General features: G+C 34.5%; 1 long non-coding RNA gene and 1 other non-coding gene across 2 annotated transcripts in view; both read right to left on the bottom strand.

Annotated features, from left to right (window-relative positions):
* Positions 1–1,639: 1,639 nt before the first annotated feature.
* LOC133780460 (uncharacterized) overlaps positions 1,640–16,368 on the bottom strand; it is a 53,043-nt gene continuing 38,314 nt past the window's right edge. The window contains exon 3 of the long non-coding RNA XR_009869333.1: positions 1,640–1,878. This is a non-coding gene — a long non-coding RNA (uncharacterized LOC133780460). The remainder of the gene's footprint in view (positions 1,879–16,368) is intronic.
* LOC133781122 (small nucleolar RNA R71) lies at positions 12,319–12,425 on the bottom strand. The gene has a single exon (XR_009869917.1). It is a non-coding gene; the product is annotated as a small nucleolar RNA R71 (small nucleolar RNA).

The raw sequence follows: 16,368 nt of genomic DNA, 5'->3' as shown, positions 1-16,368 counted from the left end.
GCCCCGCAAGTACCAAGGACTAAGGGGGAATAAAAACAATAATTTCTAACTTTTGAAAATCCAAATGTATATATAGAGATGGAGCATAATTGTATTTTTATTTTTGTAGCATTTTAGCTGTCTTGCTTGAACGTGATTCTTGGTCAGATGTACTAGTTAATATTCTTGATTGTGCAGTGCAATATACTTTCGTAAAAGATTTTCAATTTCTAGCTAATGATTATGCTTTTGAATTTTGATGATCAATTTGTACATTCTTATTCCTTTAGTTTTCTTTAGAATGATCATGTGCAGTTTTTCTTGGATTGACAATAGGCTATTTAAGGCTGACAGTTAGATGCTTTAGAGCAAGATTTTTCATGTGTTTATCCCCAATTGTCTGTTTAAGACTCCAGAACTACCATTAAAATTTAATCGTTTACCACACTTTCAAACAGAAAAGGGGGTGCTTTTATTAGTTGTTTTCCTTTTGTATATCCTGGGTTGCCTTTCAAGAGTAGGAATCTTGCGGGCATGCTCTTTCTTTCTTCTAGGACATAAAGGAAAGGGTCATAGGTAGATCTCTTATGTTGGATATCTACAGCTAGGATTTAGGTACCAGGGGAAATAGTAATTGAGTTATTGAAAGCCATTTTATTTGTGCCTATGCTATGCATGTGATTACAATTTGGGTTTTCTAGTGTTTCAATAGGACGTGGGTTGTTGGATGCTGAATGTCTCCTACAAGACTTAGGATTCAATCTAATGTTTTTGTGCTTGTAAACATGATCTATCTTTTTCTCCTTTTAAAAAAATAATAAAGAAAGAAAGAAAAAAGTTATACTCCTTCCCTTTCCCCTAAAAGAATATGCATAAAAATGCACATTCTTGAAAAAGCCATGTTTGGAAAAAATAGGTTTTGGTTTATTTATATTCTTTTTAAAGGCATACAATGTGTATCTCCTCAATCCATATCTCTTTCACTATTTTTAATGGAAACTTGCATCCAATTGAGATGAAAAAGCTTTTTCTTTACTCCTTCAACCACTAATTAAGCTCTTATTTACTCTCTAATCTCGTCCCCTGTAATTATTAATGATAATTTTAATAACTCTACCTCACTCTCTGATTTGATCAAGATTCTTAAAGTTAATATTGATACTTTTTTAGTTATTGTATCATTTAATTTTAATTTTGTATTAATCTTTTAGGTATTGATTATATTATTTAGGTTGTGGATCGAATTGGCAAGGAGCATTGCAAAATTAATTAACTTGATTATTAATTGCAAGAGGTACAGAAGTATGTTCTCTTAACTCTTTTATTAATATCATACAAATGTTAGAGGAGTTTGAATATCTTAAATATTCATTCGTAGAGAAGTAGGTTCTGAGATTAAAATTGTGTGTTGTGGTGATAACGAAAGGTTGAAAACTTGTTTGTCTTAGAGAAGTAGGTTTTGGAAAATTTGTTTGTGTGTTGCGGAGATATAAGGAAGAAAACTTATTGTGTGTTGTTTGAATTTTTTTACTTGGTATTCATAGATGGTTAGGTAACCTTTATATTGGAAATGATGTCAGATTTTATCTAGAATCACTACAAGAAAAAGCAGTTTTTATAACATTTGAAAATTGCTTACAGGAAGTATTTATAATGCTTTTCAAATCTAATATAATATTCAATTCAAACCATAACTATCACCACTAAATAAAATTATTAGGTGAAGTTTTACAATTAACATAAGTCACAACAAACTACTAATCCTCCACATATTTTACTTAAAAAGTGAACAACAAAACATAATCAAAACACATAAAAGTTTGAAGATAGCTCCCATCTATTCCATGATTCATTATGCTCTTCTTTCTATTATGGCCCTAGCTTGCCCAACTACATAATCTGCAATCCCAGTTTGTAAAGATGAGTTAAATAGAAAAAAAGAGTACAAGTAATATCAATTAATGGTAAGAAAAATTTGTGAACTAAACAAAGAAAATCCTGATAATATACAAGAGACATGCTAAGTTTTTGTAAGACACATTTCTGCACAGATTTGGTCAATTCAAATTTGTATAAAAGAGTTTGTGTGAGTTTTTCTATCATGAAGACTACAACTTAAATAACAAGCTTAAAAAATCTTAGACATTGATAAAAAACTTAGAGCATGGATATATTCTAAACAACTTACCATAATTGTAGTCTTAGATAAAAATCTTGAGGTCAATAAAGTTTGACTTTCATATGGGCACATCAAGCCAAGACTATTTAATGTTCTTAAGAGATTTTGTAGAAACTGCTAAGGATTTGCTGAAACGGTTTAATTAAAACTGCTAAGGATTTGCCATAGCATGCACATTTGGAGAATAATAAAAGCAGTAAAAATAATCCTCACATTTTGCATTCCCTAATAAACAAGAGGATATATAATACTACTCAAGCCAAAATAGACTCCCAACATACGTCTATAATACTAATTAAAAAGTATTATAATTTCTTTGTTTAAAAACAGTAAAGTATCTTAAAAGAATAAAAGTATGGGAAAAGTACCATAATAAATTAATGCAAAAAAGAGGTGGTATATTTTTGTGAATACCCCGGTAAATTGTAAAAAGGATTTAAAATTTTTAGCATAGTATTGAAGCTTTTAGCTGCAACCCTAAACTCACACTCTCTCTCTCCTTCTCATTCTACTCGTAACCTATCTTTCTCTCTCTCATACTAACTCTCAACCTCAACTTTTTTTTATCTCAAACTACATGGATGGTTTTATGGAGCTTTGGGGGTTTCTCATCTTCGTTGGCTCCCACAGTAGCTCTGTATCCAGTACTCTAGATGCTCGTTAGGTGAAGAACATAGATCATCTCTTCTCTCTATCTTTCACACACAACTTTTTTCTTATTGAAAGCAGCAGACTTGGCACAGATGGGCTTCGACAGAGGTGATGGGATTCACTGCAATAGAAAGGTTCATAAGTTGTTCTATTGGGTTAGATGGGGCTGTGGGATTTAATGGTTTTTTTCTGACTCTAATCATTATTTTGTTAAATGGATTCTGTTTTTTCTTCTTCTGTATTTTAATGTTATTTTGGCCTCTACCCAGATAAAAAATGACAATGATGAGTTACGAGGGCCACATGCTTCTCTGATTTCTTTGAGTTTCAATACATGGTATGTGTTTGAACTTTGAGGTCCTCATTTTTGGAGACGACAATAGCTGTCAAAAACTGAGTTTGCTTTATTTTTTATTGAAATGAAATCAGTTTGTGTTTTTCACTTTGGCTTATATAAAATTATACGTATGAATATTTATATACATATATTATATATGTATCCAATAATGATTTTTCTATGGTTACTTGCGAAGTGGGAAAGGAGTAAAACTAAATTGAAAGAAGAAGAAAATTTTGGTGGTTATATGAACTAGCAAAGTAATTTGCCTCCCTATTTTAGTATATATATATATATTTGAAGATTTTTATTTTTTTACTAATGGGTTTTTAGTACATATCACGTATTACATTTCTATTTTGATTTCTTGCTTTATTTTTCTCCTCTTCTTCATTGTCTGCTTGTTTGCTATGTTCGGACATATCTCTAGTAGTTTTTTTCTCAGAATATATTTAGACATGGTGAATGCAATTAAATTTGTGTTAATTGGTAGAAATTTGAGTTCTATATTTTAAGCAGGGAATAAGACTATATCAATGAAGAAGAATAATTTCATATTGGCTATTGAGTTTAATTGATTTTTGAATACTTACATATGTATTGTGACTTTTAGATATTTGGTTGCAATTGAGACAAAGAAAATTCTTGAGATGGAATTGTTTTTCTTTTTCTGCCTTATTCTTCTTCTTTGAAAATCAGATTGAAAATCAAAACGACGTTGAAGGAAGCAACTGAATGGGTTTCTTCAATAAGTTTTTATGGAAGAGGACTCAGATTTTGTTTTCTTAGTAAGCGACTTTCCTTCTTTGTTTGTCTTTCTCTTTTCAATGAATTATAGGAACTTCTATTTATTTTTCTAGTATAATTGGATTTGATGGTGTGTGTACATATATGATTTCAACAAAAGATGATATTATCATCAATTTAGCATTAACTCAGCGTTCTCTCAAAACTTAACTTTGTATAAAATAATCATAATTTTAAATGTTTTGATTGAAGCTCTTTAATTTTGTGGGGACATTACCTTTACAAATTCTAATTAATTAAACCTGTTTTGAGTAGACAGTCTTTGCTAGTTGGCTAGGAGTGTCGAACACAGGCAAAATTGTGACAGATTTATCTAGAGCATTGATGATTGAGAAAACAAAGAAGTATGCAACCACTTGTTTTCCTTACAGTTGTTATGAATTACTTTTAGTTTGTGCACATGCTCCTTTTGCTGGTTTATGTATTTGGCATAAGTAAAATAATAATAGTTAGTGGTAGTTTATTTTTGGAAATTGGTGAGAAGATGTATTTATTAAAAATCGATTAAGTCATTAAAGTATACTGAAAGTTTTGTTGCATACCATCTGTTTGAGGAAAAGTCTGAGTTAAAATCAGTATTCTTTTGTTTTCATTCTTCATTCTTATTTGTAATTGTACAATTAGCCATTTTGGTGCTGTCAAATTTTCTGTTTTAGATGAATAAGCTGATAGATTAATAAGATGCTAAACCAATTTCAAATTTGTCAATGTCTTTGTCAGCAACAGCTTCTCATCTTGTAAGAGCGTAACTGAACTAATTATCATATGGTCAATTTATCTCCTGATAAATTAGTTAGTTTTGATAGATTTGCATTTGATTTCATTGATGTGGCTCTTACTTTTTATGCAGTCTTCTTATGGTTTCGTTTACTACTTCGATCGCAGATCATCTCCTTTTGCTATTATAACTTAGGCTTCTGTAAGTAAAAATCTTAAATGGTTTTTTCGTTGACCCTATCTTGTAAAATTAATATTTATTTGATTCTAAGCTAAGAACTTATTTTTATTCTAGGTATGGCCAGCCTATTAAAGTTAATTGGGCATATGCAAGCAGTCAGAGAGAACATACATCAGGTATATAAGGAAACATAATTTTTTATTACGATATTTTGTTAACTTTGCGGATGCCAAACTAGCTAAAGATTGTTTGGTTGAAGAAAAATGGCAATAGGTTTTTATATCACTCTACTGATTATCTCTGTATTGCTTTTCTCCGTTCAAATGTACAAATTTTGTTTGTTTGCCGATATTTTTAAAAAAAAACTAAAAGCATTATGTTCTCTTCTGTTAAATTTTTTGGACTTTCCCTTTTTTTACTTATAATTTTCCGAATATGAAGTTTTCTTTCTGTTTTTGGCATTTAGATATATGTTGATTTGTTTGTATTTTCTAAGTGAAACACTTGATACTCAATCCAATTATTGGTACTTTTTGTTTTTTTTCCTAATTTGTATTTAAAACAAATTCTTTGCTAAAAGTCTTTATGTTGTTGATCTGGTTTGTATATTATTTATGGAATTTGAGAAGAGGTTAGTTGCATGGTTCATATCTAGATAATGATCAATCAAAGATCGTTTTATATATACTATAATTCATCTACATTATATCAGCTGCATATGATGATTATGATTATGGGATTTTGGTCCCCAAGCCCTAAATATCTTACTCTGCATGTGGTTGAATACTTGAATTAGGATACAATTTAAAGAGAGGAAAATAGATGTTGTTATTTTTCGATAACTCTGCTTTGAATATTGTTCCTTCTATATAAAAATAGTAAAAAATCAAATTCTTAACTATACTCAACAATATCATAACATATACTATTACTATTACCCTTTCTCTCCTTATCCTCTTTGTCTTTCTCTCTAAATGGTTGAGTGTTCTGATTAAGTTTTCATGGGAAATAACATGGAAAATGTACTATGTGAGGAACAGATTGTTGAGTTTAAAGAAGCTTTTTTGTCTTTTTGACAAGGATGGAGATGGTGAGTTTTCTGCTATCTCCTCAATTATTGGTTAGTATTAATGGATGTGTTTCTTTTTTTGGTTTTAATATGGCTAGCAGATAGTAGTATAGTATAAAGTTGCTGGTTCTCAGATTTTATTGGAGCATCTTGCATTTGTTGTAAGCACAACATTGCAAGTACCACTGTAGGTAGCTTCTGAAATTCCTAGTCTTCTTGAGATTTCACTTGGCAATTAGTTTCTTTAGTATTGGAGTTTAGTTGGTGGCTATTGCATAGGTATGGTTAAGACTAGTAAAAAGCAAATTAGATTTTATATTAGTAGTCAAGAAGTTGTTAAAACATCTAAATCTTTTTTTATGGTTTTCTATGCTTTTCTGAATTTTTACTATCTTCAACAGTACTTTTTCTTAGATATAAATTTGTCATGTTTTATGCACAAAATTAAACATTAATAAAACATTCTTAGATATTAATTCTATTAATAGATTTAAATTTAATATTGTAGCATTTATTATGAAATGGTTTTGTTAACATAGTTTTTTACTTGCATGCTTTTCTTTTTATTGAAAAGAAAAGGAATCATTATTACTCCATGGTATTTGGAAACGAGATTCAGTAACACACTTTTTGTTTGGATGTGATCCAATGATTATCACATGTGGTTTTATGCATTTATTACTTTTGCAGGTTTATGATAGCCGGTGATGGTATCAAGCAACAAAATGTTGTTCAGAAGTTAAGCAATATTTGTTTTAGTTAAAATAAGGCTAAATTGGATAGCATATATGAATAATTATGAGGTTGACTTTCTTAGAAAAAAAATGATAACTACACATGAAAATTTGAATGAAATTTGCTCTTGAATTCAATAATGATGAGTTATGGTATAAGTGCATTGCTTAACAAAAGATTTTGTTGCAATGGTTCGAGTCTTTTAAAATGTTCGAACACTTTCATGCTCCTTGCTTCTATCTAGGTGCATGCATTTTTTAGAAGAGAGTGAGAGCTAGGATTCTGATTGGTTGAAAGAGCTTATTGTTAATACAAGGAAAACATATGCTGTATTTGAGTTGATTCCCTTGCGTGTTGAATATGTAGAGTAAATGGACAAACTAATTATGTCTTATGTCAAATTTTTCTCTGCACCTGTCACTTATTTGCTTAGGTAATTTTTCTCTGCTTCATGTTTCATTGTTTGTAGTAAGTATGTTGTCTGCCAAATATTTATCTTCTCCAGTTTCTGCAGATTGTAAAGAAGAATCTTTCTGAAAATGGTCTACTTGTTATTAATTTGGTCTCACAATCCCAAGTTATCAAGGACCAAGTTATTTCCATAGAATTTTTCTTGAAGTAATTTTTTATGCTAGATAATAACAATAAAATATTTCTTTGTTTATTCTGCAAATATGACAAGCGAAATAGAAAAAGATACTTAATTTTGAAGGCTTTGTGTTGGGCAGCTGTAGAATATTTTGTGATGAAAGTAGTAACTTTTCAATATGTTGAATATTTAAGACTACTTGAATACTTAAAGAACATTTTGTTGTTGATGACAGTGTTGAATGTTTTAAACTAATTTGTGGATTGTTAATATAATGTTGAATGTTTTTACTTTTTGTTATTTGAAAATCAAGTTCATTTGATGATGCTAGTATATATTAGAAAGCTAATTTTAATTATATAAATAAAAATATAATAGAATAAATTAGTGTTATATAAATGAATATATAATGAGAATTTAAACTTATCTAAATATTAAAATAATACAAAAAATGTGTTATAATATCTATTACAATAACACTTTTTCTAAGTAAAGAATTTTGTTATGCAAACTTTATTATATAACACAAAAAATGTGTTATACTAAAGTGTAGTATAACACAAATTTATAAGTATTGAAATGTGTTATATAATCAACTATAAATAATATAATTAAACACTTATCTATTTATCAAAATAACACAGAAAGTGTGTTATCGTTGACAGTATAATAACTCATCTGTATAACAATGATAAAGTGTTATGTAAAGTACCCTGACCTACGATAACATAGTTTGTCTTACGTCCAAAAGTGTTATGGTATGTTTTGATAACACATTTTTGGTCTTCTTAAAAGCATTTTTTTCTTGTAGTGATTGTCTTCATATGCAATCTGCATAACCTTCACATCTCCCCACGCCACATATTCTCGAATATTGATTTCGGCAGAGAATGATGCCACGATGTTCTAAGCATCTGAGAGAACCACGAGAGGTTGAGGTCCACCTCGACGGAGATCAGCTGAAGGCCTCCATGAAGAATCCTCCGCCACCCAAAAATGTGGATGCACCAAAGGAGCCCAGGGTTCCTAAAGATGAAAGGGAGGCTTCGTTCCCAACTGTCTAGCCTGATGAGAACCGTCCGAGACCAGCGGCTGCCCTCACAAGAGATGCCGGAGAGTTTCTGGCCCCAAGGCCACTGCAGGTGCCGAACTACGGTTGACAAGATCCGGGTCCATCAATGCGCAGGCCAGACAAGAGTCCCCGAGTACATTCCATAAGCTCGAGCTCTTGGTCTCGATTTTACGAAGAGGAAATACGTGAATTACATTGGAAGAACCAAAGGCTAGAACCCACCTTAGAGAATATGCAAGAGGTGTTGAATGGCCTGCTACAGGTAAAATCAAGCATGGCTCTTCCTAGACAAAAGGAGAAAGGCCAAGAGGGTGGAGAAACCACACTCCCTGTGGATGATGGGAGGACTCGACTCTCCATTAGTAATACCCCTTGGACAAAGTAGCATAAACATCCTAGACAGGCGAAGCAACCCAAGAGGCCAGAGTGGAAGAACAATACTAACACTCATAATGAAGTTGAAGTCATTTCAAGGGAAACACCCTCAGACTTAAGGGAAGAACTCAACAAGAAAAGGACGAATGAGAGGACTACACCTCCTATGTCTCCCAAGGAAGACAAAAGGAAAGGAAAGGCCAACCCATCTAACTTGAGAGACTCATTGAACAAAAGGAGACAAGACCTAGATACCAAAATGAGGAGCCTCTGGAGCAAAGATAATCACCACATCTGGAGGGCATGCTGTCGACGACAAGTTCGATTACAAATCACCCTTCATTAGGGAAATCCAAGTCGTTCGGCTCCCATCCAACTTCAAAGAGCCTCACATGACCCCTTATGAGGGAAATACGGATCCCAAATACCATCTGGACGCGTTCAACGACCTAATGAAATTGAGAGGAATTAATAGCAGAGCCAAATGCCACTGCTTTGCTGTCACGTTAAAGGGACCTGTGTACAAATGGTTCAAAAGGCTCCGGCCAGGGTCCATCAGGTCCTGGCAACAATTTTCTGATGAATTTCTCGAACAACATCACGCTGTGCGTGATTACACTATGCTAGGTTCCAGCCTCGCTAATGTAAAACAAGGAGAAGACAAGAGCCTAAAGAGCTATATCCACAGGTTCAATATGGAGGCAGCCAAAGTAGGAAGCTTGACCCGTGGAGAGTTAAAATTGGCCATTATGGTCAGAGTGCACCTGGGTAGTAAGCTGTGGGATAACATGCTTAAGAGGGAGGTCACTGATTTAGACGATTTCTACGAACGAGCATAGAAATACATCCATGTCGAGGATGGTCATGAGAGCCTTAAGGCTGGAAAAGGCAGGTCACCTCCAAAACCCTCAATCCGTGAAGTCCTAAGTAGGGCAAAGAAAAACAGGGTCTACAAAGGTTCAAGAGATGATCGGCCTCGGAAGCCCCAACACATGGATGAACGCAGACAGACCCCCTACACCTTTTAAACTGACCTAATGCGCGTTAGGGAGCATATCTTCGTCATGAATGAGAATCAGGTCCCATTCAGGAGACCCCGCCAATGAATAAAGATCAATCAAAAAGAGACCCCAGTAAATATTTTCAGTATCATAAAGACATTGGCCATACCACCGTAGAATGCAGTCATTTGAAGATAGAAATCGAAGAGCTTATACGCAGGGGACACTTGGTGATTAGTGTTTAAAAGTATCATTTTATTAGTCTTTAAGTTTAAAATTAATCAAATTTTAATTAATATTTTCATGGATTTATTGTCATATATTTTATATTTGAAAATATTAATTTTAATATAATTTGTGGTTAATTTTCAGGAAATAAAATGTATTTTGACACAAGAAAAAGAAAGAAGAAAGAAAGAATTAAAATTGAAGAAATCATGAAGAAAATGACATTTTTGACAAAATTAGGCCCAAAACGGCCCAGGCCCAAAGTCTTCAGCAACCAGCAGCCGAGCCGAGCCAAGCCGAGCCGAAGCCGCCTGACATGCGCTTACCACACCTGCCATGCCACCTGCTGAGCCAACCAGGAGATGCCACCTGTCCCATTCACCTGACGCACTCCACTGCTGAGCTAATCGGTGCGTGACACATGGCCAACGTGTCTCCTTTATTGTTACACTTGTCTCCCACTTGTCCCACTTTCCACCAATTTTGCAGCCATTTTTCCCACTCTTTAGTACACAATTTTAACACATTTTGGGTCATATTTCCACTACAAATAGAGAGCCAAATGTAGGAAAAAAGGATCAGATTGTGGAATTAAGGTGGATAGTATAATTAGAGAGAAAAACATTCTTTTTTCTATTTTTCTTTGATTTATTTTACATTTCTTTGAGTGAAAACAATGCCTATTTTAGGCTAAATTCTCTTGTGGAAAGGATAGAGTGAAGTTCATGTTTCACATTATATTTTTAATATATTGATTCTTTATTTTGTTCTTCATTTCTATATCTTTGTTACAATTAAATTTATTTTCTTCTAATTTTTATTCTAAATTTATTAGTGTCTTTTACATAAGTCTAGTCATGCTCTTCTTATGTAATTTAGGCTCTTGATTTAATTTAGGATATTTGTTATATTATATGCTTTTTACTGCATTCTGCCATTGGTATTTTGTTACTCTAAGGTATATAATATGATAGGTTTTTAAAATTAGAAGTTAGTATAATTTAATTAATAACATATTTTAAGGTGAGCTTTATTATATATATTTTCCAACTATAATTAATGGTGTAGAATTATAGTTTAGTAGAATGAATCAATTTTATTAAAATATATATATGTTTGCATGAATGAAACTTATGTCTTCCATATTTTCTCTCTGATTCTAATCCCTCAATTTTGTTTATTTAGTGTTTAAAAAAATATATTCTTTTTTAAAGTTATATTATTTCAAAGTTTATTATTTCTAATTTACTAATCTTTCTTTTTTACTTGTATTTTACCTTTCTGTGGATACGACATAGCCCGATAACTACTGCGATCGCTTAAGAGTTTATTGGGTGATATCAATTTTTGGCGCCGTTGTCGGGGAGGTAATTCTACAATTAAAGGTTTGCATAGTAAATTAATTTTTTTTCTATTTAAAAAAACAAAGTAGTATAATTTTTTGTTTATTTCTCTTTTATTTTATTTTTCCTTAGTATTTTTTTTATTTATTCATTTATTTATTTATTTGTTATTGTTTTATTTTATTTATTTTACTTTTAGGTTTAGAATTTATTTTCTAGATTTAGGTTTTTTTTCCAAAAAAAAGCATAAAATTTTAAATCATAAAAAAAAACAAAGTATTGAGAACATTTGTGTAATTTTGGAAATTAGTAAAAAACCAAACTTGTTCTGTCTTAGAAAAATTGGTTCTTAAATAAGGTCTGTGTTAGCGTTACCCTCCAACCTTTTCTAAGAACCTCAGGGAGTTCTAGAAAAGCTCTTGGGCCTAAAGTGGTACCTTGGCAGCCTTCCCAATTGGCGTGGGAACAATTTTGGTGTATACTTATTACACTATTACACACTTGCGCTTATAATACTTAAAATATATATATATATATTTATGCCACGAAATAGAGACGCACTAGGGAGATTCGTGAGACAACAAGTAGAAGCTTTCAAAAACTCTCCTAGTTCGTTGTTTTCTTCCATTCGTTCAAATTCTCCCGATTCACCGAGACTTCCTGAACCACCCACGAGGGCTCATCAAGATGAAGTCCAACCAAGAACGCTATAGGATTATTTACATCCTACGCGTACAGCCACACCTTTAAGCATAATGTATCCCAGCAGTATGCCAAATTTTGATTTCAAACCCGGCATGACTAACCTATTACCAACCTTCCATGGGTTGGAAAATGAGAGCCCGTATGTGCATATACGGGAATTCGAAGAGGTGGTGGCTACATTCAACAACCGAGCTGATGTCACCAACATTGTGAGATTGAAAATTTTTCCTTTCTCTCTCAAAGACAAAGCAAAAAGCTGGTTGTGTTCCTTAAGGCCCAGATCTATCGGAACATGGGACAAAATGACAAAAGCATTCTTTGCCAAATAATTTCCTCCCCACAAGACTAGCAGCCTTAAGAGGCAATTCTCTATCTTCATCCAGAAAGACCATGAAACTTTCCATCAGGTCTGGGAGAGGTTTAGAGATTTGATAAATCAATGTTTACATCATGGATACGAAAGTTGGCATCTAATCAGCTATTCTATGACGGTCTCACAACCGAAAAAAGACAATTTGTACAAATGATGTGCAATGGCGAATTCCTTCAAAAAGATCCTAATGAAGCTTTCGAGTACCTCGACGATCTCGCTGAAAAATCCTACACATGGAATGGACTGAGCCCTATGGACAAGCCACAATCAACTGGAATCTACCAATTAAGGGAAGATGACAACGCCAAAAGCCAAATTGAATCATTGAGACAACAATTCGAGGCTTTCAAATCTCAAGAAGGCAGAGGAATCCACATGGCTGCAAAGGTAGAGACACGAGATCCATGCTTCATCTCTGGAGGGGTGGAACATCAACCGCAAGAGTGCCCAACTCTTGGTGAGTTAAGAGGAGGAAACAAGGAACAATGCAATGCTTTAGGGGATTACAAGAAGCCTTATAAACCTTTCTCAAACACTTACAATCCCAGTTGGTGCAACCATCCAAATTTCAGCTAGAAGGATTCCAACCAAGCATCTGGGAGCCAATGGAGGCCTGAGCAGCAACGACTGTCAAAAGCATACATTGCTCCTCAAAATAACATGCAGTCAAGTAATTCTCTTGAGAATACTTTGCAAATGCTTGTGCAAACAAAAATAGCTTCAACTCAAGAGCTCCAATCTTGTTTCACACAAATGATAGAGGAAATGAAAGGCATAAAAATCCAAATGACGAAGCTAAACACTACTTTGGAAATTCAAGAGCATGGTAGACTTCCCGCTTACCCTCTAATCCATCAAAGAGGGCAACACATGGCACAAACCTCCTCCTCTACATATACAAATTTCAAAGAGGTTAATGCCATCTCTACTCGAAGTGGTCAAAGTATGGTTTCACCACTAACTAAGACAACGAGTACGCCAATGCCCGCTCCAGATGATGATATGCCAATAAGCATTCCAGTAAAGGCACCCTTTCCTCAAGCTTTGAAATCCACCGGAAAGGTACTGGAAAATCATGGTGAAATCTTGGACCTTTTAACATAAGTAGAGATCAACTTGCCATTGTTTCATGTGATCAAACAAGTGCAGGCTTATGCCCAGGTTATCAAGGATTTGTGCACTGTTAAAAGAAAGCACCATGTCAAGAAAACTGCATTCTTGGCAGAACAAGCTAGCGCAGTAATTGTCTGCAAGACACCGCCTAAGTACAAAGATCCTAGTTGTCCCACCATCTCATGCCAAATTGGGGAACATGAATTTGGTCAAACCCTTCTAGACTTAGGAGCAAGTGTAAATCTCATGCCATATTCAATATACTTGCAATTAGGTCTAGGAGAACTCAAGCCCACATCTGTGGTGCTACAACTGGCTGATCGATCAGTCAAGAAACCTCGGGGAATAGTAGAAGACGTTCTGATTCAAATTGAAAAATTATATTACCCTGTTGATTTTCTCATCTTGGACACTCAATCTGAAGTGAGTATAGAGTCCAAAATTCCCATCATTCTTGGAAGACCTTTCCTCGCAACAGCAAATGCACTCATTAACTGTAGGAATGGTCTCATGAAAATCTCTTTCGTGAACATGACTCTAGAAGTGAATGTTTTCCACATTGGCAAACAACCACTTGATAACGGTGAGTGTTTCCAATCATATCTGATTGATACACTTATTTCGAAAGAAGTCGAAGCGAAATACACATCTAATCATTTTAATCACCTCTTCCAAATTTCATAAAGTTCTGAACCCGATGAGTCTAAAATCAACCCTGAAATATTCAAACACTCACAGGCTAGAAGAACCATGTTTTGGAATCCAATCTTTGAGGAACTCCCTCAAGATCGAGAAACACCAAAACCCTCCATTGAACAAGCTCCTCAACCAAAGTCGGCACAACTTCCCGAGGGTCTTAAACATGTTTTCCTGGGAGCTAACAACACTTTTCCTGTCATAATATCCTCCAAGATCAATGCCACACAAGAGCACCAACTCATCAATGTGTTGCAAGAACAAAGAGATACATTAGGATGGACGATAGCTGCCATCAAAGGTATAAGTCCCTTAATTTGCTCCCATCACATTCAATTGGAAGACGGGGATAAACCACGTCGTGACCCTCAAAGAAGATTGAACCCAATGATGAAGGAAGTAGTTAAGACTGAAGTCTTGAAACTTATTGATTCTGGCATAATCTATCATGTTGCTGATAGTAAATGGGTCAGCCCAACTCAAGTTGTTCCCAAGAAATCAGGGGTAACAGTGGTACAAAATGAAAAAGGGGAACTTGTGCCTACCAAGGTCACAACTGGGTGGTGCATGTGCATTGATCATAGAAAATTAAATGCAGCCACCCGCAAAGACCATTTTCCACTTCCATTCATCGATCAAATATTGGAACGTGTGGCAGGTCATCCTTTCTATAGTTTTCTCAATGGTTATTCAGGGTATTACCAAATCAAGATTGCCTTAGAAGATCAAGATAAGACCACATTCACTTGTCCTTTTGATACTTTTGCCTTCCGGCGTACGCCATTTTGCCTGTGCAATGCTCCAGCCACTTTCCAGCAATGCATAATGAGCATATTTAGTGATATGATCGAGAAATGTATGGAAGTATTCATGGATGATTTGACAGTCTTTGGAGATTCTTTTGAATCAAGCCTTCTCAATTTAGAGTCTGTGCTTAAATGTTGCAAAGAGGAAGGCTTGGTACTCAACTGGGAAAAATGTCATTCCATGATGCCATCAGGCATAGTCTTGGGGCATGTCGTGTCGGAACGAGGAATTGAGGTCGATCAATCAAAGACTAAACTCATATCAAAGCTGCCCACCCCCAAGACTGTTAAAGACATTCGATCTTTTCTTGGGCATGCAGGATTCTATAGGAGGTTCATAGAAAATTTCTCGAAAATTGCTCGCCCTTTGTCAAACCTCCTAGCAAAAGATGTTGTGTTCAGTTGGACACCTAAGTGTGAGGAATCTTTCTGAATGCTCATTGCAAAACTCACTTCCGCCCCTATCATTCAGCCACTAGATTGGAACTTACCATTCGAAGTCATGTGTGATGCTAGCAATTATGCTATAGGGGCTGTTTTAGGTCAAAGAAGGGAAGGGAAGCCCTTCGTTGTCTATTATGTAAGTATAACTCTTAACAGTGCTCAGATGAACTATTCTACTACTGAAAAAGAGTTACTTGTTGTAGTATTCGCACTTGACAAGTTTCGTTCCTACCTAATTGGTTCACCTATCATAGTCTTTACTGACCATTCTGCCTTAAAATACCTCCTTTCCAAAAAGGATGCTAAGGCGTGTTTAATTAGGTGGATCCTTTTGTTACAGGAATTTGATCTGACCATAACGGACAAGAAAGGAGTTGAAAACGTGGTAGCAGATCACTTATCTCGTCTTGAATTTTCTGATTCCGCTAATGGCCCAGCCATTCGAGATGATTTCCCTGATGAACATCTCTTTGCAGTCACTAAGTTGCCATGGTATTCTCATATTGTTAATTACTTAGTGACTGGCGAACTTCCAACTGCAGGGAGTGCACAAGACGTAAATTTTTGGTCGAGGTTCGTAACTTCTATTGGGACGATCTATATCTTTTCAAGTATTGCCCCGACCAAATTATGAGACGTTGCATTCCAGATGATGAAATTTTTAGCGTCCTGAACTTTTGTCATAATGAAGCTTGTGGTGGTCATTTTTCTATGAAAAAGACTGCTGCAAAAATCTTACAGTGTGGTCTTTATTGGCCCACTTTGTTCAAAGACACTAATAATTTATGTCGATCAAGTGAAAGGTGTCATAAATTAGGTGCATAGACTATGTCTCAAAATGGGTGGAAGATGTGCCTTGTCGAAATAATGATAACACAACTGTTGTGAAATTCTTAAAGGAAAATGTGTTATCTAGGTTTGGCACACCACGTGCTATCATAAGTGATCAAGGCACCCATTTTTGCAAC

Source organism: Humulus lupulus, chromosome 5, assembly GCF_963169125.1.
Source record: "Humulus lupulus chromosome 5, drHumLupu1.1, whole genome shotgun sequence".
NCBI lineage: Eukaryota > Viridiplantae > Streptophyta > Magnoliopsida > Rosales > Cannabaceae > Humulus > Humulus lupulus.
The sequence above is the reverse complement of the archived record's forward strand: the minus strand, read 5'-3'. Positions and strand labels throughout refer to the sequence as shown.